Source organism: Mastigoproctus giganteus, chromosome 5 (assembly GCF_048544385.1).
Source record: "Mastigoproctus giganteus isolate SK-2022 chromosome 5, ASM4854438v1, whole genome shotgun sequence".
Classification (NCBI taxonomy): Eukaryota; Metazoa; Arthropoda; class Arachnida; order Uropygi; family Thelyphonidae; genus Mastigoproctus; species Mastigoproctus giganteus.
In genome coordinates this window covers 120,225,180-120,251,030 of record NC_143579.1, presented here as the reverse complement: position 1 = coordinate 120,251,030, position 25,851 = coordinate 120,225,180, and the positions used below count along the sequence as shown (strand labels likewise).

The 25,851-nt window shown below is 38.2% G+C and overlaps 1 protein-coding gene across 1 annotated transcript in view; it reads right to left on the bottom strand.

The window, feature by feature from the left end:
* Positions 1–25,851, bottom strand: part of Hr96 (Nuclear hormone receptor HR96) — a 120,265-nt gene that overhangs the window by 58,469 nt on the left and 35,945 nt on the right. Inside the window, exon 3 of the mRNA XM_090373429.1 lies at positions 2,379–2,529. The gene's annotated coding sequence lies outside the window, so the exon portion shown is untranslated. The remainder of the gene's footprint in view (positions 1–2,378; positions 2,530–25,851) is intronic.

Here is a 25,851-nt window from a genome sequence, read left to right as displayed (position 1 = left end):
ATAATTAATACGTACTGTAATATGTACATACGAACTAGTTGACATTTCTGTTCATTGACATTTGTGGGTGGAGGTTAAAATTCAAAACAGTAAAAAGATAAGCAATCAATAACAAAGAACACGGCACACACAAATTTAAAGTAGCACAATACGTGCAAGTGAGAGCGGAATAATGAGTTACAAAGCTTTAAAAACAGCGATGAAGAGAAGATTCTGAAAATTAATTTTTTTATATGATTGAAGATTCCATGGAAGTGTAAACACATTTCACCATAATAACCCACACAGAATTCCAGCTGTCAGTATTATTGCAAATTCAGTAAGATCGAGTTTACTCTCCGTTTATGATAGATTTCACTAACACAAAAGCCCAATAAACAGGTGACTGCTAATTGTTTTTATTGTTTTATGGTTGTCACCTCCAGAATTTCGACCGAACCACGTGGTACCATCGGAGACAATCGTAGGGTAATCTCCAATGCTGTGGTCTCCTGCCCCGATTAAACGGAATGCTGTCCCAATTAAGTGAAGTAAACCCTGGCTATTTTCTCGATTGGTTTCTGTTTTTTAAGATTTGTCCCAAATAAACGGCTGCCCCGATTAACCGGTGGCCCAAATAACCAGAATCCACTGTATTAGAGTACATTTCAACATATAAGGCAATCATTCAAGCAAAAAAAAAAAAAAAAATTTCAACTTACATGCCAGATATAAAATTCTAAACTTGGATACATGCTTTGGGTTAGGGTTTTTTTTTTTTTTTTTTTTGGTAGTTGTTGCATCGGCTTCTGTGGCCATATTGCACCTCCCAAGGTTTTTACATTTTTCTACTCTGATCCAAGCGAGGCAGGATTCGAACCCACGACCTTTGGGATGCCAGGCAGGCACTTTACCCACCCAGCTAGCCCAGTCGACGCTTCAGGTTAGAAAAAGAAGAATTAAAGTGAAAACAGTTTTGTCAAATTTGTCAAAAGTTATGTTTTTGGTAACAGCATAAGGATCTTGTTCTGCTTCTGGGGTTATATAGCAGCAGAAACTAATTTACAGTTTCCACTTCAGTATTAAATGGGCAACAGGGCAATTCACACTAAACATGCAACAGGGAATGGCTCGATTATGTAATTACTCCCCCCACAATATACATTCATAATATGGATAAAAATTATCTCACAATACCACCTTTGCCTATGGGTTTTGGTATACATTTCCTGATTTCTTTGCATTTTGCTGTGGACTGTAATAAACTGTAAAACGTATAAAAGAAATAGCAGAAATAATTGAATTAAAAAGTAGATTGTGTTTCTTAATGCGCATTTATCTACAATTACTGCTACACAATATGGAAATGATAACCATAAAAGCAAAAGAGGTTCAATTTACACAGCAAATACACAATTAAATAAAAATTGAAGCCAAGACTATAATAAACCTGCTATGCTGTATTTTTGAATGTGTTGTTTATTAATCTTATTTTATAGGATACTGCATCTTACATATGAAATATGCTTTCAAAATAGTCACTGACAAATTATTTACATACCTTATCATTTTAGTTCTTTATTACTGATTTTGAAGTTAAATTTAAGTAAAATAAAGCGGACATTACTACTTCTGAATATAAAAAAAAATTAATAAACAATGGTTCTTTTAAAAATAATTTGAGTGATATTCAAATTATGAAAGTTTCATATAATGAAATATGTTCCTCCATGAAGCCTATTTTATTCTATTAAAATAAAACAAAATAATATACCCAGGGCCCTAAGATGGATATCACATCATATAATTTTTTTTTTCTTGGCGATTCCCTTCTGCTTCTGGCTCTTGTTATTTTTATTTTTGCAATAAGAGTCTGCCTTTCTCTGTCAGTGTACTTTTTCACCCAAATTATGGATGGCTAGGGATTGACTGATATTTGATATTAGCTAGGGAAGGCAATGAGAAACAACACCAACTATTTTATCTTTAGATACAACACAAGAGTTAGGAGAGCTGGTAGTGGGACCTCGGCAATGAGCCAAGGTGACAGAGGCCCAGCAGGGAAGTTCACACAGTCTCCCAGGTAGTTAACCAGCAAAATCCTACCCTCCCTTCAGATCCCTTTGAAGCAAAGAAAAAGGTGTTATTTGTTATTTGGTTTTTTTTTTTTTTTTTTTTTTTTTTAGGAGCATTAGCAACTAAGGCCATATTGCTCTGGGATATGCGGTAATCATTCCCTGACCTTTCCGCATCCTCCGTATTTGGTGGTGACGGGCTCGAACCCCGGTCTAATCAAGAAGCATGTGCTATGCACTGCTGCTCCTTCCCAAGAAAAAGGTGTGATAGCTACAATGTGTTTATAGTTACACCCTTTATAGTATATATTAAATGATACATACCTGACTCCCTTTTACTGCTTGAATCAGTAATCTGATGCTCTGGAATGGTTGATCACCAGAATCACTTTCTCCATTGACACTACCAGCAGGATGAAGAGAGACTCTACCTCTGTCCCTGCATGAACCATAAAAAACTGCAATGGACTCATACCTGTAAGGAAGCAAGATACATGATTATGAATGCTGAAATCAACACAAAAAAACAGTGATATACTCAAACACTATATAACCAATGTATATGAACAAGCTGCACACACAGGTAGTTACAAAAAAGCTTTTAATTCAAAAACCCATTATATATGTTGTTATTATTTGGTTTTTAGGAGCATTAGCAACTAAGGCCATATTGCTCTGGGGGGGATATGCGGTGGTCATTCTCTGACCTTTCCACATCCTCCGTATTTGGTGGTCATGGGCTCGAAACCCGGTCTAATCAAGAAGCATGTGCTACGCACTGCTGCTCCTGCCCACTTGGCTATGGAGGTGCCCCCATTATATATAGTCGGCTACTTTTGATTGCATAATGTAAACATTCTTGCGGCATACTTTTAACAAAAAAGCAGCAGGGAAAGAATGCTATTCTGTCCATAGCCTACCCTGACACTCCAATTCATCCCATAGGTGTTCACTGGGGCTAAGGTCCAGGCTCTGAGCTGGCCAGTCCAACGTCAATATCTTTGTTCACAAATCAGTCCTGTATGACCCTTGCTATATGACATGGAGCATTCACATGCTGATACCAACAGGGGTATTACTGCCATGGTATAGGTAGCACATAATGATCCAAAATGTCCAAGGTCCTGAAGGCATGTTACCAATGAACATAGTCAGAATCAGATGAAGCAGCCACATACCAAGTAGCCTCTATCAAACTTTACAGTTCAGACAACAACTCCAAGAGGAAGTGCTCTCTAAGCATTCTCCACATCCAAATCCAACAGAATGAAACATTGTGCATCAAGATTTGCCACTATTCTAGAATCCCAGAATATCAGAAATGACACCAATCAAAATGCAATTTTATATTGTTGATAAAAAAAAAAAAAAAAAAAAAAATTAACACTGATGGATATTCCTGTGGCCTGTTTGACCTACATTGTAATGTTTTTCATAGATGACAAGCTTGAGGCAAAAACTACCATCTTTATGATTCTTGTAACATGAGCTATCCAGATCTTTTTTCTTTTTGTTAAGGTATCAAAGCATCATCTATGGTAAAGCATTGCCAAACTGATGGTGTATAGGCCACATGCAGCCAATTTATCCATATTGTGTGGTTGCCATATATGACGCCCCGTATGAAAGAAATGCTTCCTAATTTTTTGCTTCCAAATGTGGTGCCATAGATCATTTCACATGTCACTGAATGGTCACTAGAGTCTCTAGTTTAACCATACTGAGCAGTGCCATGATCGGTCTCATGAGTGCAACCGGATAGTTCAAAATGGTGGATGTTACAGATATATGTATCAAGCAGAGTGGTGATTGAATTTCTTACTAAGGAAGAAGCAATGCCTATCGAAATCCATATGCATCTCAGAAATGTTTATAGTGACAATACTACAGATGTGAGTACAGTTAGAACGCTGGGTAAGAAACTTTGAGTTTTAAGAGTTTCGAGCCCCAAAGCGGCCAGCTAGTGACAACAGACAACAAGAGCAAGATAGATGCACCGATCAAAGAGGACCGTTGCACCACAACACACAAATTGTGTGATGCAGTACGTATAGGGAAACCTGCTGTGATAACCATCATAAAAGAACTAGACTACAACAAGGTTTGTACCCAGTGGGTCCCGAAAAATGCTGACACAGGAGCACAAAGAAGCCCAGAAAGTCATCTGCACAGAACTTCTCCATTGCTACGAGAGTGAAGGAGAGGTTTTTCTTCCATGCATAGTCACAGGTGATGAAACCTGGGTCCACCCTTATGACCCTGAAATGAACAGACAGTTGGAGTGGCACCATCAAAAAATTTCACGATGCAAGAAGTTCAAAGGACAACCTTCTATTGGTAAAGTCATGGTGACAGTGTTTTAGGACAAAGATAGGGTCTTGCTTGTAGACTTCTTGGAGCGTAGCACCACAATCAACTCAGACTGATATGCAGAAACATTGAAAAAGTCGAAAGCCCACATCCGTAGAGTTCGACTGGAGAAAAACCTTAATGAGGTTCTTCTTCTCCACGACAATGCACAACCCCACACTAGTCTGTGCATAATTGGTGCACAGACTGGTGTGGTGAACAGGGTGCACTGTTCTTCCTCACCCCTCTCATAGCCCAGATCTTGCACGTTCTATCACCCCTCTTCAGCCCGCTGAAAGATGCACTCCATGGAATGCATTTTGTGATTGATGACCAGCTCAAGCACAGTGTTCACAAAGCCCTCTGGAGCAAGAGTAAGGCCTTTTAAAGGACTGGAATACAGCATCTGACCCAGAGATGAGATGGTGGAAGTGCATAGAAAATGGTGACTTTGTGGAAAAATAACAGTGTTTATTAATTATTGAGGATTAATTGATGTAAAGGGCATAGTTGCAGGAATTAAGTTTTCTGAGGCAAAAAATAGGAGGCATTACTTTCATACCGCTCCTTATATATATATATATATATATATATATATATATATATATATATATACAGGGTGTTTCAGTTAAACGTTTCAGAACTTCTAAGAGGGGTAGGGTACATCCTGACAACTCGAAATCATATAGCAATGTGGGGTCGGAAATGCTTTCCTGAAGCGGTGTTGTACACAGAAGCACCATAAAGAAAAGAGACCGTAAGTCAGAAATCGTTTTAATAATACATGAAAAGAAGCAAAAAGGTACATGGATTAAAGTAAGTGTTCGAAGTTTCTTCCACGGGCTACAATGCACGCCTCACATCTCCGACGCATGGACATCCGAACATTCTGGAATACTCCAGGCGAATTTCGAATTTCTTGAACAAGAACGCCAAGTTAGTAGGATGGATGATTACACGAACGCAGAGTTAGCCGATATGCATTTGGCGTACGGGGCTGCAAATTGTAGTGGGCCAGCCGCACAGCGTTTGTATGCGGAACGATATCCGACGAGGCGTATTCCCAGTCATAATTTCTTTGCAAGACTGCACCAGAGGTTAGCTGAGAGAGGTTCATTTGAAAGAGCTGACAGGGACAGGGTAAGAACAGCACGGACTCCAGCCGTCGAACAGAATGTGCTGCAGCATGTACAGGGGAATCCAAGAACGAGTACACGAAGTCTAGCAAACGCACTTGGGGTTTCCCATTGCGGCGTCTGGAGGATTCTCCGAGAACAAGACATGCATCCGTTTCACGTGCAGCGTGTCCAGACACAGCAACTGGAGGATTATGTACCTCGTATTGCTTTCGCACAGTGGTACCTTGGAAAATGTGCTACAAATCCCCTTTTTCCTGCTGAAGTGTTGTTTTCCGATGAGGCATCCTTCACAAGGGAAGGAATTTTCAACACGCATAACGACCATATCTGGGCGGTCGAGAACCCGCATGCAATACGACGTCGTGCAGCACAGATTCGATTTTCGGTCAATGTATGGGCCGGTATTATGGGAGATCACCTCATCGGACCTTACCTGTTACCGTGTCGTCTAACCGTACCTATCTACTTGATCTTTCTGCAGCAAGTATTGCCACAACTTTTGAGAGATGAACAGATTTCTGCATCGACGCAACAGACAATGTGGTTCCAACACGATGGAGCCCCTGCCCATTATAGCGGAGATGTTCGTAACTACCTGGATGTCACATTTGGTCAACAGTGGATCGGACTTGGTGGTCCCGTGCGTTCGCCTGCTCGGTCACCCGACCTATCATGTCTTGATTTTTATTTCTGGGGTCATATGAAATCGCTAGTTTATGACACCCCTGTTGACAATGCTGAGGAGCTGGTTGCAAGAATCGCAGTAGCTGCCGAAGAAATTCGAAATTCGCCTGGAGTATTCCAGAATGTTCGGATGTCCATGCGTCGGAGATGTGAGGCGTGCATTGTAGCCCGTGGAAGAAACTTCGAACACTTACTTTAATCCATGTACCTTTTGCTTCTTTTCATGTATTATTAAAACGATTTCTCACTTACGGTCTCTTTTCTTTATGGTGCTTCTGTGTACAACACCGCTTCAGGAAAGCATTTCCGACCCCACATTGCTATATGATTTCGAGTTGTCAGGATGTACCCTACCCCTCTTAGAAGTTCTGAAACGTTTAACTGAAACACCCTGTATATATATATATAAGTAGCTGTAAAGTGTAATGCTCCCTTATTCCCCCCCCACCCCCAAGATCGAAGCTAGTACGTTACAAAATGTATTTTCTAAATGATCTGAAAATATTTAATTTTTTGATCAAAAATATCAGGTATTCAATTTTTCTATATGGTGTTTTATATATCTTCCTGAAGAAGACATGTAAAGCGTTGTTATTAAAATAATAAGAATGTTATTTCTTTCATATAATAATAATATTGGATTTACATATTTAATCATTGTATTTAAAAAAATTAAATTGTAAATATAAATGTTAATCAAAAAAACTTAAATTCTACTTTGAAAAATGCATAATTAGTGGTAAGTAGCTGTTCTTGTGGCTTGTGACATGATACTTGTGAGAACCCAAGTGGCCCACAACCAACATTTTATCTGTTTTGGCCCCTAGCCAAAAATAATATTAGACACTCCTGATTAATGGTGTTCCATCTATGAATAACATCCTCCACCACGGTGGATTTTGAGAGGTTCAGATGAGTTGCAGTTGTGTGCACAGATAGGTCAAATCAATATCCCACATTAGAAGTCTAAATTCTGGTCCAGGAGCTGTAATTTACTGGCTTGTAATTTACTACTACTGCTAGGCAGACTCATGATATTTATATTGGTATATCAACACCTATAGGTGAGAACTTCTGGTACACCACACAATATTCATGGAAGGGTGACTGAATACTTTTGATCATACAGTATGTAGGTTTTGAATAACTACATTTTTTGTTATATTGCACTATCATTTGCAACTTGGTGAGTTAATGTCCATAAACATGCAAGATATGAAGTATCAATATTAATGCAAAAACACATTTGTTATGTGCATCCAAGACCATTTGCAAATTTTCACTGAATTTCACCAAAACTGCAGCCAACTGGTGTTTTTTCAGAGCTATCCTCCACAATCCTTCTGAAGAAACAATGGGTGAAGAGATGTCCTCTTCAGTAACTGTGATTTCACCTTTCAGTTCTTCCATGATATGTGAATTATTCCTGTAAGCAATGTCATCCAAGAATCCCCAAAGAAAATAATCTAATTTATTTAGGTCAAGGGATTTGTATTGTAAGGAACTTTTTATCCCAAAAGTTATTTTTCACACCCATGAACAATTTACATTAGTGTTAATTTTCTTTCTGTGACTGTTTGTACTGGCACAAGTTCCCTGTGCCCATGGCTCCAAATACACTATGGTCATTCAATGTTACAAGAGAAAAATATATATCAAGGCTGTTTCCATGTGTACTATTTCTTGCATGCACTTCATGCATCTTCCCATCTGGTGTTGTTATAGGAAAGGGAGCACCCACTCAGGAGGTCCTAATTAATTGAAGTTTATAGAGGATCAAACTCCTCTTTAGGTATTGTGAAATGCTTTACACGGAGTTCCTTTTAGCTCTATACATAGAGGATTACCACCACTCATCAATGCTGTTTTCAGTTTACTTTTGTTTAACACTCAATTCTGGTTTGCATTTTGTTTATGAGTGTTTTGTATCTGCATGATTGATTTTAGTTTATGTGTGGTTTGTTTCAGTTTCTCTTTTTTTTTTTTTTTTTAAGATGGCACCAAAGCAATCAAATGGGTCAGCAAGTACTAATAATGCAAAGAAGGGAAAGCATCGGGAAAGCTAGTTATTAGAAGCTAACTAGATGTTCTAAAAAGACTGGATTCAGGAGAGCACTAGACTGACCTGTGAAAAATGTTTGATTTAACAGGATCTACTCAGAACCATAATAAAAAATGAAGAAAAATCTTGGTAAAGCAACTCCTAGAAATACAGCTAAATTAAATTGATCTAGACCAGGGATTCTCAATGGGGACAAAAAATCATGGGTATTGCAATGGTTTGTGGCCCTCAAGTCCAAATCTACCTGACAACATCTCATTCCTTAATATTTAATTTCTCTCACTGGGTTTTCTTTTCTCCTAAGACAACTGATCTTTAACATGTAGGTATATTATATTAGGAGTGAGTGAAAAATTTTGATAAAGGAAGATAGTGGGCGTGATTTAATTCAACCACCTTTGCTTTTCATAGGCATTAAATGCCTAAGTGCGTTCAGAGGTAATGTCTCTGAAATCCTTGCTATTTGCACCTTTCCGACAGCTGCGACCTTGGCAGCAGCATGTTGGGTGTGGTTTATTTATTTATTCTTTTGTTTCATTGGTCAATATATGAGGCATGGATGGGATGAAGAAATGTTCAGTCTACTGTTTCAACTTTCTAAGCAACAATTAGTACTGATTTATTGTTTCCTCATGGAAGTTGTTTATTTTTGATCCACAGTGCTTTTGTGAGTGATATGAGTGAGCTATGAAAGTTAAATAAAAATAATTTATATTTTGTTATTTAATTCTTTGTAGTCATTCAACCCATCACAATCATGTCAAGTGCTGGAAAGGAAAAGTATCAATAGTATCTGGATGAATATCTAGCTTATGGTTTATGAAAGCCCATTCGACTCAAGACAGCCTATGCATCTTATATGTAATAGTTCTTTTTTCAAATGAGACTATGAACCCATCAAGTCTTTTAGATCACTTAAAAAGGAAACATCCTAATAAAATTGGTAAACAACGAATATTTTAAAAATTTAAAACAGAATTTTGAGCAATGCAACACTTACTTCCTTATTTAAGAAGAACACACAAACAAATGATGATGGAATGATTGTATCTTATAAAATTGCAGAAATCATTGCAAAAACTAGTACTGCTCACAGTTTCTGAGGCTGTTATACGACCCGTATTAGAGACGGTAATTTCAACAGTGATACATCAAAATCCTTCCAGATTCTAAAAGCATTGCCATTGAGCAACGATTCAATTTGAAAACGAATTGATGAGATGTCAGTTAACATTGAAGAGCAGCTAACTGACAAACTAAAAAAGAGTAAATTTTCTATTCAGATTGACGAATCCGCAGTTACTGACAATAAGGCCCTTCTAATGGCATACGTTTGTTATTTCGATGATGACTGTAAATTGCAAGAAGAGATGTTGTTTGTGAAATCTATAGAAATTGACTGTACTGGAGCATCCATTTTTGCTGCTGTAAAAACATGGTTTGATGAAAAACAAGTACCACTAGAAATTTTGGTATCCTCTTCCACTGATATAGTGCTATCTCCATGGTTGGAAGACAAAAGGTTATATAACCCATCTAAAGGAAGTATGTCCTGAAGTGAAGTGAAGTTCTTGCAGTACACTGCACTGTGTGCCAACATCATCTGGTTGCAAAAAATATTAGTCCAGTTCTTTGTCAATCTCTCAGTAAAGTTACTAAAACCATTAATAAACTAAAGTCACACAGCAAATATGATTGCCTTTTCAGAAAATTTTGTGTTGATAATGAAGAACAGTATGCGAGATTTCTTTTATGTAAAGAAGTCAGACAGCTTTCTAAAGGAAACTGTCCTAACAAGATTTGTAAACCTTTTTGATATGATAATTAGTTTTTTAGAAAGTAAAGGAGAGATAAATGTGGAATGGCCGAGTTGCGGGGATCAAAAACAACTAAACTTCTTTATCCAACAATATGGTCTGAAATGGCCAAAGTACTTCTTTGTTTTCCAATGTCTTATATGGTTGAAAGTGGTTTTAGTTCAGTAAATAAAATATCAACAAAGGAAAGAAACAGAATTGATTCTATTTCTTTCCTTTGAAAACAGAAACAGAAAAGAATCAAGACTGAGATGGAACAACTGTTAAATTTGTTTACAAATGTTAAAAATTAAACAGTAAAATGAATGAATTAAACTTTCTAACATCATAACCATTAAACTTTTAGCTAAGAAGCATCAGGCTCAGGGATCCCACTGAATAAAAGGAGTAAATTTTAAGTAAGGTTTTTAAGGTATAAGTATTTTCTTGTTTAAAATTTCATGGGGGGTGATTATGAAAAAAAAAATTGTCTAAAAAAGCTCTTTAGGGGAGCGATAATTAAAAAAACCAGTTGAGAAACACTGATCTAGACCTTCAATCACGACTGAGATGGAACAACTTAAATTTGTTTACAGATTTACAGTGTAAATCTGTAAACACTGTAAATGTTTACAGTGTCTAGTTCCCTCATTTCTATGGTAATTCAAGAGAAGGCACTTAGTTTATATATGAAGATTTTAAGAAAGATCTGACAGAAGGATCTAGTGTCAGACCTTTTAAAGACAGTAAAGGCTGTTTTGATCTATTCTGTAAGCACTGTAACCTACATAACATTACTATTTGGGGGAAGGGGGAGCCAATGCTGATGTGAAGGGGGGGGAAAGAAAATTTAAGAAGGCATTTTTGGACATGCTGATGAAGAAGACTATATCCCTCAACAGATGCTTAACACTGATGAATATGGTCCATTTTGGAAGAGAATGCCAAAGAGATCTTTTATTTCAAGAGAAGAAAAATCCATCCTGGATTTAAAAGTTTCAAAAGACAGATTAATGATGATGCTGGATTCTAGTGATGAAAAAATTAAATGAAGTGAAATGAAAAATAAAGTGAAATGGTGAAAATGAATGAACTGGTAAGAAAATGAAATCAAGTTGAAGTTCCTGTTAGTCTATTACACAGAAAACCCCAAGGCTCTTAACAGATATAGTAAATCAATGGTGCCAGTCGAATGGAAATATATAATATTTCTATTATATTTTTATGTGACCCATCTAGTGACCCAAGCCTTCTTATTAAGAAGGCTTTTCCAAACAACGTTTTTCAGTTATTTTTGTTCAACAGTTGAACAACATCATGCAGCTAATAACATTTCTCTTTTGATATTGAATGATACAGCAAACACACAACTTCTTAGGACTCCTTGAGGCTGTCACAGACATTCTCTCAGGTATCACAAGCTGGGCTTGCTACTTGAAAGTCAAAAATGCTGATAGAACTGATATTCAGGTGGCACTTAAGTCAAGTGTAGTGAATTTCAGTAAAGTCCAGTTTGGCAACACTCTTAGTAACTCTGGGTCTAACGCTCATGTGCAAGTCCTCTTAGTATACTCTGGTACCTATAACTACAGGTAAACGCAATGTGTAAACCAATATAAGCAGGGGTCAAGGTGTGGTGTCCACACCACTTTGAGTGTGCCCCCCATTCCTCTATGTCACCAAGCAATACTAGGTGGTAGATGACTCAAATCAACCAGTGCAATACTACCACTTCGCTTATTGGAGGCATGAAATGGTGGAACCCAAGTTTGGTCTCCAGAGAAAAACAAAACCCAGTTTTTTTTTGGTGCAGAGAAAGCAATATTTGCACTCAATAGACTTAGCAATGTCAAGAGCAACTGTTTGAGGTTCACCAAACACTTTTATTAAAGTTGTCCAAATATGAGCAACATAAGTATGTTAACATATACCATCATCGCCATTGATGGAATCCATATTGGCGATCACCGCTCAGGTGGAAAGTTTCAAGATAGTTCAGAAGTTAGCAGTTAATGAATTTCTCCATTACTTTGAAAGAAAACAAGACCAAGCTCAGAAGCACATGTTTTAAGAAAATGTGGAGAAACACCATCGGGAGTTGTAGTTCTTGGCATCAAGATTGTTCAGAATTCTTCTGACATCCTTTTGACAGAAGACCACAGGAGGCACTAAATGGAGCATACTAGGAGTGGTAGGAGGTAGCTTACCGAGATCTTCAAATACAAGAGTTAGGAGAAAAGTAAGATACCAGTAAATCAACTTTATCTTTAGCTGAAGAGGCAATAGACCCATCAAGTTTAAAGAGATGGGAGTATATATACAGGGTGTTTCAGTTAAACGTTTCAGAACTTCTAAGAGGGGTAGGGCACATCCTGACAACTCGAAATCATATAGCAATGTGGGGTCGGAAATGCTTTCCTGAAGCGGTGTTGTACACAGAAGCACCATAAAGAAAAGAGACCATAAGTGAGAAATCGTTTTAATAATACATGAAAAGAAGCAAAAGGTACATGGATTAAAGTAAGTGTTCGAAGTTTCTTCCACGGGCTACAATGCACGCCTCACATCTCCGACGCATGGACATCCGAACATTCTGGAATACTCCAGGCGAATTTCGAATTTCTTGAACAAGAACGCCAAGTTAGTAGGATGGATGATTACACAAACGCAAAGTTAGCCGTTATGCATTTGGTGTACGGGGCTGCAAATTGTAGTGGGCCAGCCGCACAGCATTTGTACGCCGAACGATATCCGACGAGGCGTATTCCCAGTCATAATTTCTTTGCAAGACTGCACCAGAGGTTAGCTGAGAGAGGTTCATTTGAAAGAGCTGACAGGGACAGGGTAAGAACAGCTCGGACTCCAGCCATCGAACAGAATGTGCTGCAGCATGTACAGGGGAATCCAAGAACGAGTACACGAAGTCTAGCAAACGCAGTCGGGGTTTCCCATTGCAGCGGCTGGAGGATTCTCCGAGAACAAGACATGCATCCGTTTCACGTGCAGCGTGTCCAGACACAGCAACCAGAGGATTATGCACCTTGTATGGCTTTCGCACAGTGGTACCTTGGAAAATGTGCTACAAATCCCCTTTTTCCTGCTGAAGTGTTGTTTTCCGATGAGGCATCCTTCACAAGGGAAGGAATTTTCAACACGCATAACGACCATATCTGGGCGGTCGAGAACCCGCATGCAATACGACATCTTGCAGCACAGATTCGATTTTCGGTCAATGTATGGGCCGGTATTATGGGAGATCACCTCATCGGACCTTACCTGTTACCGTGTCGTCTAACCGGACCTATCTACTTGACCTTTCTGCAGCAAGTATTGCCACAACTTTTGAGAGATGAACAGATTTCTGCATCGACGCAACAGACAATGTGGTTCCAACACGATGGAGCCCCTGCCCATTATAGCGGAGATGTTCGTAACTACCTGGATGTCACATTTGGTCAACAGTGGATCGGACGTGGTGGTCCCGTGCGTTGGCCTGCTCGGTCACCCGACCTATCATGTCTTGATTTTTATTTCTGGGGTCATATGAAATCGCTAGTTTATGACACCCCTGTTGACAATGCTGAGGAGCTGGTTGCAAGAATCGCAGTAGCTGCCGAAGAAATTCGAAATTCGCCTGGAGTATTCCAGAATGTTCGGATGTCCATGCGTCGGAGATGTGAGGCGTGCATTGTAGCCCGTGGAAGAAACTTCGAACACTTACTTTAATCCATGTACCTTTTGCTTCTTTTCATGTATTATTAAAACGATTTCTCACTTACGGTCTCTTTTCTTTATGGTGCTTCTGTGTACAACACCGCTTCAGGAAAGCATTTCCGACCCCACATTGCTATATGATTTAGAGTTGTCAGGATGTACCCTACCCCTCTTAGAAGTTCTGAAACGTTTAACTGAAACACCCTGTATATATATATATATATGGAAAAAAGTAGCAACCAAGAGCTTTGGCAAGAGGCAAGGAAGCTCAACTACCATCTGGACAAAAGGAAAGTTTCTACTCTTAACCTGTTCAAAATCGAGTTTGAATTAAAAACTAATTTTATGACTGTAGTAAACTTTAATGCAGACAGAAATGAAGCTGGAGATTTGGATACAAGCCAACATACTACATCTTTATCTTGAATAGCCATAGCTTTATTGGGTACCAAGGTTTAGAGAAGGGATGAGATTTTTTAGTGGAATTTTGAGCAAACAGGGTGAAAATAATTAAAACAGGAATCGACAAAGGAAAAGGGAATAGAAGTCAGACACTTAGATCATCCCATTTCACGTAAATCCAAACAACACTAGGCTGAGAATGTCTGAGAAAAACAGAGGGAGCGCTCTGCTAAAGGAAAAACCACCACCAAGTTGTGATCTGAGGTGCCTAAAAGAACTTCACAGCACAAACCAAAAACATTTCATTGCTGTGCATCCACCATTACTGCCTATCCATTCCTCCAATCAGTTTATGGAAACAAACATAATATCCAGTGCCTCTGCTACAATATACAGCATATGAACAGCCTATAGGATATGCATAAAAAAAGAAAAAGAAAAAATAATTGATGAATTTCCACTGGTCCAATTTTAATGAAATTTAGAAAATTAAGACAAATTGCATTAAAAGAGCCAAATATAAAATATCATGAAAATCCATTAATAAATATGAAAAGTTCAAATCACATAGGTTGGCATTAATAGATAATTTTATTATCTATTAATGCCAATTTTATTATCTTTTAATAGCTTAAAACTTTAAAGCCATAACAGTATAGCATAATACATACTTATAACATAAACTCTCAATATGTGATACATATATTTAATAAAGTAGCTTGATATGTATTATTGCTACATAACTGATGCATTAGCATTGCATTAGTAGAGGCATATGATGCAAGAAAGCAAGCTTATGCAGCATCAGCCAAAAAAAAAAAAAACACCTTACACTTCACCCCTCTGTTCATTCAAAATACCTGTCCAGCTGAGCCTTAAATTTATTTAGGCTATCAACCTCCACACCAAGGGATGGAAGTCTGTTCCACCAACCAACTACCCGCTGGCTAAAGACAAATTTCCGCACATCTATCCTACATCTGGCTTTCCTCAATTTGAATTTATGCCCTCTCCGGTGATTATTCTGTGCAAGAGCCAGTATCCCATCAGCATTGAGCATGCTCAAACCATTCAAGACTTTATACACCTCTATCCGATCACCTCGCTGTTGCCTAGTCTCCAGACACTGTAATTTTCAAAACTTAAGCCTTTCTTCATAAGAGCAACCATTTCTTCCATTCACTAATCTTGTTGCCCTTCTCTGTACTCGTTCCAGCAGCTCTACATCTTTCTTGAAATGAGGCCTTCAGACCTGTATACAGTACTCAAGGTGTGGCCTGACCATTGCCTTATACAAGGGAATAATCACCTCCTTATCCCTGCTAGAAAAATTCCTGTATATCATTGACAAGACACCATGAGCTACTCTTGCAGCCCGTCTGCACTGCTCAGAAAACTTCATATCTGCCTGCACAATTACCCCCTGGTCCTTTTCATTCTCTACCACTGTCAGTGTAGTACCACAGAGTTGATACGTTGCTCTGGGGTTGCTGTTTCCCCATATGTAGTACATTACATTTGTCAATGTTAAACTTCATTTGCCACCTCTCAGCCCATCTGCTCAACCTTTCCAGATCCTGTTGCAGCAGCATAGCATCAGTAGCGTCCTTAACAACCCTCCCAACCTTTGTATCGTCTGCAAACTTGGACATTAAGCTTGATATACCATCATCGATATTATTTATAAATACCGAAAACAATAATGGACCCAACACTGAACCCTGAGGGACTCCACTAATAACATTAGTCCACGATGAGCAGTGTCCATTGATTACCACTCTCTGTCTTCTCCCCCTTCAACCACCCCTTTATCCATAGCAGCAATTTGCCTCCAATGCCACACTGCTCCAATTTGTGCAGCAGTCTTCCATGTGCAACAGTATCAAAAGCCTTTCTAAGTTCCAAGTATATAATATCAAAGTTATTCCCTGCATCTAGTTCTTTTGTGACTGCATCATAGTATCCAATCAAATTGGTCAGGCAAGACTTCCCCTTAACAAAACCATGCTGTGTCTGAGCTATAACTGAAGTCTTGTCCAGATGATCCTGCAGTGCTTCCTTAACCAATGCCTCCATTAATTTTCCTGGAACAGAAGTTAAACTCACAGGTCTATAATTACTTGTGTCAGCCTTTGATCCTCCTTTGTGAATTGGGGTCACATTTGCACATCTCCAGTCTATGGGTACCTCCCCTGAGTCCAAGGGAGCTCTTATAATAATGGCTAAGGGTTTGCTTACTTCCTTTGCTGCCTCCTTTAATATAACTGGATAGGTCCCATCCACCCCAAGTGCCTTTCTTGTGTTTATCTTCAACAATTTCTCCTCCAATTTACTCTCAGTTATTACAAGATTATCTAGCTTACTGCCAGAGTTGAATACACCTCTGGCATTCCCCTCGCTGAATAACTCCTCATGTGTGAATGTCGATGCAAAATATTCATTTAGTTTATTAGCTACCTGAGCAGGATCATCAACAGTTGAACCATCGATATCAAGTGGACCAATCTGATTCATCACCTTCCTTCTAGAGTTTACATAAGTAAAGAACTCTTTGCTGCTTTTCTTTGCATCATTTGCCAAAGATTTCTCATAATTTGCCTTTGCCTGCCTAACCTCCTTTGTAACTTGATTACAGACCAGCTTATATCTATCATAGGCTTCCATGTCACCCATTAATTTATATGTATCCCATGCATTTTTTCTTCTCTGCCATATGCCTCATTAGTTCATCTGACATCCATTTTGGCCTAAATCTTGAACAATATTTCTTAGTTGGTATGTAAAGCCTAGTAGCTTCCAAGATAAGTTCTTTGAATGCTTCCCATTTTGAATTTGCTGTTGGTAACATCATCAGTTGGTCCCACTGTATAGAATTTAAATACTGTCTCAGACCATCGTAGTCGCCTTTACGAAAGCAATAACCCTTCCCTTTACCCCTGATGGTAGTTACCTCTTTGAGTAAATCCCACTTCAGCACACTGTCACCTAGTGGTTCCTTTATCCGCAGATTCTTAATGCATGAAGAATCACTATTGATAATCAAATCAGGTATATTACTCCCTCTAGTTGCCTCCCAAACATACTGATGTAGAAAACAATTATCCAATAAATCCACAAAAGCCTTGCTAGTGTGTGAGTGACCAACCCACAAATTCCAATCAATATCTGGGAAATTAAAATCCCCCATTATAAGACTCTCTGATTTACTGGCCCACTCTATTTCCCTGTACATTTTCTTATTATACTCATCAGAGTCATTAGGCCTATAACACACTCCTACTCTCAATTCTGATCTCCCAATGCTTATGTCACACCAAACTGACTCGACACTGCACTGTCCAGCGGTGTCGACTGGCTTCACTTCCTTGGATTTTATGTGTTTCTTAACTAATAGCATAACCCCTCCTCCCTTCCTATCCTTTCTGTAGACGTACTCCCCAAATTCCAGTTCTGCATTCCTTATATCTGTGTGACACCACGTCTCTGATATCCCAACAATATCTGCCTTTGATGCTTTGAGCAATACTTCAAATTCATCAAATTTATTTGCAAAATCTTGAGAGGAACGTCGTTGTCTTTACAATATTTTTCAACCTCTGGAATGAAGCAGCTTTTAAACCAATCCTCAAAGAGAGATATTGTTATCCATGCTCTCTCTGGTTCGATCAGAAATGCACGGGTAGGATGGCTTTATTGATGCCCTTAAATTATTATTATTATTATCAGCTATATGGTGCAAGGAAGCCTGAGGACCCTGGGTGTGCCAAACCCATACTCATCAGATATGAAATGCATGAGGATTTCCAGAATGGTAACACAAGCAGTGGTTTTAATCTGTAATCTCCTGCTGCATTAGCCCCAAGCAAGAGCATGGCCCTACCTTATGAAGTCTTGAAACCTGGCATTGTCTTTTCCTCTTTGGCAATCCGGCATTTTTTCTAAATACAGAGCAGTCTTGTGAACGTTAAAAATTTGCTGTGTTGAATAGCCACCTTCATCAATAATTTTTTCCAACACATCACAAAATTTGTCTGCAGCTGCAGAATCGGCACTGGCATCTTCACCGCATACTTTAATGTTGTGGAAACCAGCGCGATGCTTGAACCTATTAAACCACCTGTTGCTTGCCATGAACTTGGGTTGGGGTTCGCCATACTTATCCTTAATATCTTTCTAAATACTTGTTGCTTTTGCTTGAATGGTCATTAGACTTGGGGGCACTCGCTTCTGAATCTGATTTTCCATCCATATTATTAACAGCTATTCCATCTTCAATATAGCACCTGAACATGTTTTGTGATCCCTGGTGATCTTAAGTGCATTGATCCTTTGACATGTTCTTTTATACGCATACTGTCCTTTAAAATAGTATTCACTGTTGAAGCAGCAAGACCTAATTCCCTTGCAAATGATGACAAACGTTGTCCTGCTTCATACTTCTTAATCAATTTCATCTTCATTTCTAAATCAATTTTGTATCGTTTCCTGGCACTGCCAGCACTTGCACTTTCCGTTGGTCACTTTCCCTTCATCATTGTAATATGTACATAGGAATGAATAGAAGATTTTTCATAACAATAATATAAAAAACCATGTCAAAGGATCAATGCCATAAGATCGAGTTTACTACCCATTTATAATTATATGCACTAACAGAAAAGCCCCAATAAACCAGAAAGTGCATATTGTTTTTTAGTCATGACCTTCAGAAACGTCCTTTAGAAAAATATCACAAAGGCATTTCAAAACTGATTCTTATAACGGGAACATATGATAATGATGAAAGAGTAGTGCAATTTCCAATATAAAAATGACCTTTTAGAAAGATAAATAACTTAGTTATATAGTGAAAATTTCAACTTCCAAAGTCTTGGAACAAATTACCAAAAAAAAAAAAAAAAAAAAAAAAACAATGTGTTATTGGGTTCACATTAAGATATTTTCACGATACCTCCATTTATTCCTACGGGATGCAAAATACATTTCCACGATTTTTTAAGTTTGCACCGGTCGGCAAAACCTTACGTAAAGTCAAATTTCCATACGTTGAGTATTACGTAAGTTGGGGAGTTCCTGTATATAATACAGTACAATAACTTTAAATAGTTTGAAAGTTTGGAAAATTACCAGAATACACAGAGACGTAGAGCGCACAAATGCTGTACACAGACTGAATCACCGACAATAAAATGATGCGCAATGCCATTCTCGGGCTCGCTGCTGAGCATGTCATGCAGAAAAATGCTGAACATAACGAACATGGATATAATTGGAAACTACCGTATTAGCGGAATGCCGAGAATTGGGGCCCTACTGTACAGGAAAATGTTGAAAAAAAGTTGCAAGTTAGGGTTCAATTTGAAAGTGTCTACAAAAAGGTGAGTATAGGTTTGGCACACCCAGGGTCCTGAGCTGGATATAATCATTCTTCTCTTCCTTGGTGATTGATCTCCCCCCCCTCTCTCTCTCTCTCTCTCTCTCTCACAGGGTAACTCAGAAATTTGTTTTTGGTTGATGCAGCAAAAGCCTCAGGCTTCCTTGCACCATATGGCTAATAATAATAATAATAATCCTGTCCAGACACAATAGGAAAGAGTACATGATGAGAGCTTTGTCAATTAAATTGGTCTGGAGAGATTGTGCAAGGCTCATTGGGTAGAATTTTTCTCATGCATGATCTGTGCTTGTTAAGAGTAGAGACTGCCACTACAGGAATGGATTACACTAAAATAGAAAGGATGCGAGAATATTTGCTGATGCTATCGAGACAGTGTTGGGCGAGTCGGAAAAACTGCTAGATAATGGGATGCACAGACTAATAGATTAACAGTAACTGCAGGCAGAGGCAAAACGATTCTTGCACTGCTTCTATTGGAACAAGTAGCAGCCATGAAAGCAAGGTGCTGGGAATTCCAAAAATAGCTGGGAGTTGTTGTTGGAGTGGGATTTCTTGGTGCAAGGGCTGCGATGGCCAAATTGTACCTTAAGATAGCTGGGAGTGAATGAAATAAGTAAATACACAGGCTATTTTAAGGTAACTAAGACTAAGAACAGGTGCATGTATACTTGCGTCAAGTCATCAAATGTGTTGTTGGGATATCAGAGACATGGTGTCACTTGGATATAAGGGATGAGAATTTGGAGAGTACAATGTATACAGAAAGACCAGACAGGACAGGAGGAGAGGAGAGGTTATACTCTTAGTTAAAAAGCACATAAAATCTAAGGCAGTGCATCCAATTTTTGTGGGTTGTCAGTGCAATGCTGAGTCAGTTTGATGTGAATAAGCATTGGAAAAGCAAAAATGAGAATAGGAGTGTGTTATAGGCCTAATGACTCTGAGTAAAACAAACAATTGTACAGAGAAATAGAGTGGGTCAGTATATCAGAATGTGTTATAATGGGGGATTTTAACTTTCCAGATATTGACTGAAAGTTGTGGATTGTTCACTTGCACACTAGCAAAACTTTGTGGATTTATTGTACAACTGTTTTCTCCAGCAGCATGTTAGAGAGACAACAAGAAGGGGTAATACTCTTGTTCCAATCAGCAGTGATTATTCATGCATTAAAAATCTGCAGATAAAAGAAACACTTAAGTGGCAGTGATCACAGTACAATGATTTGGGATTTACTGAAAGATGTAACTACAATAAAGGGTAAAAGGAAGGGTTTATGCTCTCGTAAAGGTGACTACAGTCTCAAAGTTTAAGTTGTATACAGTGGGACGATCTGATGATGTTACTTGCATCAAGTCATCAAATGTGCCACTGGCAAATTCTAAATGGGAAGCATTCAAGAAATTAATTATAGAAGCTACAAGGCTTTTCATACTAACTAAGAAATACTCTTCAAGATTATTTCTTAGTTAGTATGAAAAGCCTAAAGGAATGTCAGATTTCTTTTCTGCCAAAAGTCTCATCAGTTTGGATGACACACGCCACAGAGAAGAAAAATGCATGGTATGCATATAAATTATCAGGTGACACAGAAGTATTTGGAAAATATAAACTAGTTCGTAATCAAGTCACAAAAGACGTTAGCCAAGAAAAGGCAGATTACGAGAAATATTTGACTTCTTTACTTGTGTAAACTCTAGAAGAAAGAGGATGAATCAAATTGTTCCACTTGATATCAATGGTTCAATTGTTGATGATCCTGCTCAGGTTGCTAACAAACTGAATGAGTATTCTGCATCTACATTCACATGAGGAATTCTTTAGAGAAGTGGATGCCAGAAGTTTATCAAATTCTAACAGAGAGCTAAATGATTTTGTAATAACTGAGAGGAAAGTAGAAAATAAATTGTTGAAATTGACATAAGAAAGGCACCCAAGGTGGATGGGATTTTCCAATTATATTAAGGGAGGCAGCAAAGAAAGTAAGAAAATCCTTAAGCCATAATTATCATAAAGCATCCTTCGATTTGGGGGGAGGGGTTACCGCAGACTGAAGATGTGCAAATATATCTCCAATTCACAAAGGGGATAAAAGACAACACAAGTAATTACAGACCTGTTAGTTTAATTCCTGTTCCAGGTAAAATGATGGACTTACTGGTAAAAGAAGCAATGCAGGATCATCTAGACAAGGATGCATTATGCTTCAAACACAGCATGGGTTTGTTAAAGGGAAATTTTGTCTGACCAATTTTATTGGATATTATGATGTTGTCACAAAGGAACTGAATGCAAAAAATAATTTTAATATCATATACAGGCTGGCCTCGATTAACGTGATTAATTCATCCCACAAGCATATCGCGCAAAATGGAAAAGCGTTAATCGAATATAACAATCAATGGGAAAAAATTATAATTGGTCCTTGACCTTCTGGAATGTCTATAAAGAATTTTAAAAATACCTTTTAAACTGTATACAATGTAAAAGATAATGAAAATAATTATGGAATGAAATGTTTACTGCATAAAACAGCGGTTCCCAAACTGTGTGCCGTGGAATATTTAAAATTTTTGAGGGAAACACAGAGATACTTGACATCTGTCAGACACTGCGTGAACTATTAGCTCGAGGTAGTTCACGGTTTCAACATTTCTTATTAAGTTGTTTGGACCTAACTACTTAATAAACAGAACTGTTAGGTATTTCTTTTGATCTAGGTGTGCCGTGAAAAAATTATTGAGACACCAAGGGTGCTGTGAACCGAGAAAGTTTGGGAACCTCTCACATAAAATACACAATAAAGAAATGACTGTTGCGGAAATATTTGAACAATGTCGACTTTCTCTTTTCATCAATCAATTTCCGATAGCCAAGAACAATCTCTGGGCCCTGGTGAAATAAATATCAAACGAAATAAATAAATTTCATATCGCAGAGAACCTCAAGCCTTTTGTTTGAGGTTCTCTGCGATACGAAAGATTTCATATAGTTCTTTTACCGTTATCTCCTTCACGGTAACATTTTCATCTGGCTCATTTAAAAATTTGAATTTTTAAACGCAAGTCTGCATTGACTTTATTAGCGGGAGACAAACAAGTAACACATCTTCTTCCGATGGTTGATGGAACACAGCGAGGTGGGCAGCAGGCAAACGTTTGTTTATTGCCCGTCCAACGCGCGGTAAGCTTAATGCACAATTCAAATATTTTTCAACTATCGCATAAAAAAAAAAACAGATCGCGTTAACTGGAAACTTGCATCGTGAAAAGTGGTATATTTTTTTTCAAATAGCAGTAACTGAAAAACACGTTAATCGAACTTGCGTTATGCGAGGCCTGGCTGTAATTAGATTTCAGGAAAGCATTTGATACCATTGCACATAAAAGACTGCTATGCAAATTGGAGCAGTGTGGCATTAAGGGCAAGTTGCTGCTACAAATAAAGGGATGATTGAGTGGGAGAAGACAGAGAGTGGTAATCAATGGACATTGCTCTTCATGGACTAATGTTATTAGTGAAGTACCCCAGAGGCCTCCATAGCCGAGTGGTCAGGAGTGGGAGTGCAGTAGCACACGGCTCTTTGAGTAGACTGGGGTTCAAGCTGCTGACTGCTAAATACAGTCTGCCAACCTGCACTGGACCAGCATGGCAGATTATGATCCATTTCCCTCAGCATGAATTATTGTGGAGGTTTCCATCCTGCAGTGGGTAGTGGCTGCAGTTTACTTTTTTTTTACCCTAGGGTTCGATGCTGAGCCCATTGTTGTATCAATATCTATCAATGATATTGATGAAAAGATATCAGGTTTAATGTCCAAATTTGCAGATGATAAAAAGGTTGGCAGGGTGATTAATAAAAAGAATGGAAGAGGATCTAGAAAAGTTAGGCAGATGGGCTGAGAAATGGCAACTGAAGTTTAACATTGACATATGAAAAGTACTGCATACGGGTAACAGTAACCACAGAGTAAAGTATCTTTCACTTTCCACTACATTCAAGGTAGTAAAAAATGAAAAAGACCTGGGTGTAATTGTGCAATCAGATATGAAGTTCTCTGAGCAATGTAGACAGGCTGCCAGGCCAGCTCATGGCATACTATCAATGACATAGGAATTTTGCTAGCAGAGAAAAGGAGGTCATTGTATAAGTTATATAAGGCAATGGTCAAGCCACATTTTGAATACTGCATACAGGTCTGGAGGCCTCATTTCAGGAAGGATACAGAGCTGCTGGAAAGAGTACAGAGAAAGGCAATGAGATTAGTGATGGGGTACAAAGGGGTGCTCTCACCAAGAAAGGCTTCAATTCTGCAAATTGCAGATTCTGGAGACTAGATACATGCAAGGTGATTTGTAATTTGTTAGTAGTAAAGTATGGTGTTTCACTGCTTAAAGAAACTGATCCATGTGGGTATCCAATATCTTCACCAAAAGAGCCTGTGCTGCTGTATCAGTGCCACAAATAATTTGCTGTACTGCAGGAAGTGCAGATGAAGTCAGTGTGCTTCAACAAATGGAAGCCAGGGGATATCTATTGTTTTTTATAGCATGCGTGGGAATTAATCTGAAGTTACACAAGCAGGTGAAGTGTATGTAAAAGTGAGAGTATACCTGTTATTTTTCTTTTGTAATAGTAATATTTCTCCAATCGAAGAATATTAACCCATTAGTTGCGGCAGGTCACCTTACACATGATCTACAAAAATAATGTACTTGTGCTAATGCAAGCAATAATTAAAACAATCTGAAATTTTTTTCTACCTTCCTAGACATAGTCAACTTACTTTTAATGCAATAGTTTCTGAAGTGATTTTTTTACAGTTTTCATACAGAAATTGCACATTAGAACCTCTCGGGTGACTCAGAATCATCTTTGCAACTATTTTGCTTTTTTGCTAGAAGTGCGATGTGGTACTGGACAAGTGCTGACACTAAATATCTACCATCTTATCCCTAATTGTTTTTGAAAGATTTATTATTGTTTTCACATATTAAAGACAATACAACGAAATCCATTATTCTCTCAAGATGGCTCCTACGCTGTGGGAAGCAAGATATACAGTTTAAAACTTCGTGCACTGTGAAGTATTCCAAATTTGAAAGAAATTTTGAAATAAAACTAAAAAATTTAAGTAACTAATACTATAGTGAATAATATTTATATACATAATAAGCAGAAATATATGTACACTCTGATGCATGAAATGTCTTTTAAAATGGAAGAGAATAAACATCCAGAAACTGGTGTTTCTGTTTTATGTGTAAAACATAATGGGGGATTTTAACTTTCCAGATATTGACTGGAACTTGTGGATTGGTCACTTGCACGCTAGCAAGACTTGTGGATTTATTGGAGGATTGTTTTCTAAAGCAACATGTTCAGGGGAGAACCAGAAGGAGTAATACTCTTGATTTGATTATCAGCACTGATTATACATGCATTAGGAATTTGCAGATAAAGGAACCACTAGGTGACAGTGCTCATAGTCTACTGATATGGGATTTACTTAAAAATGTAACTACCATCAAGGGTAAAGGGAAGGGTTTTTGTTTTCGCAAAAGTGACTACAGTGGTCGCAAGCAATTTTTGAATTCTATACAGTGGGATCTATAGCTATACAGAGAAAAAAAATGCGTGGGATGTGTATAAATTAGCAGATGACACAGAAGCCTACAGCAGATATAAGTTAGTCTGTAATCAAGTCACAAAGGAGGTTAGGCAAGTGAAGGCTGATTATGAGACATCCTTGGCAAAGGATGCAAAGAAAAACAACAAAGACTTATTTACTTATGTAAACTCTATAAGGAAGGGGATGAATCAGATTGGTCCACTTGATGTTGGTGGTTTGACTTGTTGATGATCCTGCTCAGACAGCTGACAAACTGAATGAGTATTTTGCATCTACATTTACACATGAAGAGTTATTCAGGGAGTGAGATACCAGAGGTGAATTAACTCTGGCAGTGAGCTAAATGGTTTTGTAATAATGGAGAGCAAAGGGGAGGAGAAATTCTTGAAGTTAAACATAAAAACGGCACCTGGGGAAGATGGAATCTATCCAGTTATATTGAAGGAGGCAGCGAGAGAAGTAAGCAAACCCTTAGCCATAATTATGAGAGCATCCTTAGATTCAGGAGCAAATGTATCCCCAATTCACAAAGGGGGTTCAAAGGGTGACGTAAATAATTATATACCTGTTAGTTTAACTTCTGTTCCGGAGAAAATAACGGAGTCACTGATTAAAGAAG